The following is a 1,838-nucleotide window of genomic DNA, read 5'->3' as shown; positions in this document are numbered from 1 at the left end:
ATATTAATTTAAAATTTATATATAATTGTTTATTATTATTATTATTATTAGTATAGAATTTGTTTACATATTGAAAATTGTTATATTTATCAATTGAATTTAATTAAAGAAAAAAACTTAAATTATGACTAATTTTTTTCGATAATTAAAATTCTTTTAATATTCAGATTTTATATGAAGATTTGATATGATAATACCCCATACATGTAAGCTTAGGCGCGCGTAGCGCGCCGTATACGTTAGTATTAAAAAAAACGAATGGGAAATTTCTCTTATATCGCCTATCATATATCTTTGCTAATAAATTAGCATTATGCTTCCGAATCGTTATGTGCCGCATCAATTTTCTCTTTTGTAAATAAGCTTTCCTTTTTATTGTATTAAATTGAATGAGTCAGTAACCGTGTATTTTTATAACCCCAAATTCATATTAAGGCCCGGATAAAATGGACTATCTCTCGAATTTCATCTTTAGTTGAAATTGTTGTAACTGGGAGTTGGGGAATCATTTACCCCAAACAATAATTAATAGCGGATGGTTCAGATTCAGTGAGATTCATTAGTTGGTCACAGAGACCGGTGGTCAGTCTGGTGGTTCGATTCGGAGAGAGCGAAGGCAAAACCGTAACCAACGGTCAGTACATTAGGTTCACTTACGAATAATCGCAACATGTAAACGTGACATACGTTACAGAAATTTCATCTTTATAGCCGAAAATACATTAAAATTCGGGACCAAATTTCTGTTGGCGAAACGACTGGAATGGTTAATAAAAAAAAAATGCAAAAAATTAACAAAAAAAATAAGAAAAATTACGCAGCTGCCCATTGCCTGAATGTTTGTTGAATTGCCCCCCCCCCCTGAAAAAAACCGCAATGTCATATCTCCTCTACCATTAGAAACGGCCAACTGCGTGTTTCATTTTCTTTTGCAATCAATTTCATTGACGGTTGGTTTCCAAATGGAATACGTGTCATCTCTGATTGTAGTCGTACGAGGAATCTTTCACGACTGATTGTGCTCAGATGAAATACGAACCGTCGCTATCAACAAATATGAATGTTCTCAAAATTTCAAGTTGACATTTCCATTTCTATGCGAGCTAAAGCGCACTATAACGATGCTTTGGAAAAAACGGAAATGTGGAAGTATGTCGCAAACTTTATACTGACGGCCGTGTAAGTTTTGATTGACGTTGATAGAGACCATTGAGACGAACATTTTGAAAAAAAACTGTTCAATCGGCAGAGTAGTTTTGTATATATTTACAAAAAACAAGTGAAAAGGAAAAAGTTTTTTTGCCGGAACTATTGAACTGATCGAAGGGATTCTGCGACCAAAATCCAAAGTAGTACTATAATTTGACAAAATTTCATATTTTTTGGAATTTTTTCTGTCCGCTCATTGTTGTATTTTCTAAATCTTAATTTCCAAAAATTAGCGGCGGGAGGGGGTGGGGGGAGGCATACAGACATGTTCGCCTAACTTCGTGTTTTCACGTGAGCAATTACCAAACTTCCATTGGGAAGCAAAAATCAATAAATAACATGTGAAGTAACAATTATATATCTTCTACCGTTAGGAACGGCCAACTGCTTATTCTCATTACTTTTTCATGTTCATTTAAGTGCATCGTGCAACCAAAAATTAATCCCAAGTTTGAATGTATTTTAGGCTGAAATGATTAAATTTAGACCAAAGATGACTTTCGATAGATAGTCCATCGAGGCCTTAATGGAGTTCGAATACACTTTTTTAGTCACTATTGTATTTATCTCTTAACTGATATATGCAGATATCCAGGAAATTTCGTAGACAAACAAATGGAATTTCAGAG

Source organism: Fopius arisanus, unplaced genomic scaffold (assembly GCF_000806365.1).
Source record: "Fopius arisanus strain USDA-PBARC FA_bdor unplaced genomic scaffold, ASM80636v1 scaffold00256, whole genome shotgun sequence".
Taxonomy (NCBI): Eukaryota; Metazoa; Arthropoda; class Insecta; order Hymenoptera; family Braconidae; genus Fopius; species Fopius arisanus.
The sequence above is the reverse complement of the archived record's forward strand: the minus strand, read 5'-3'. Positions refer to the sequence as shown.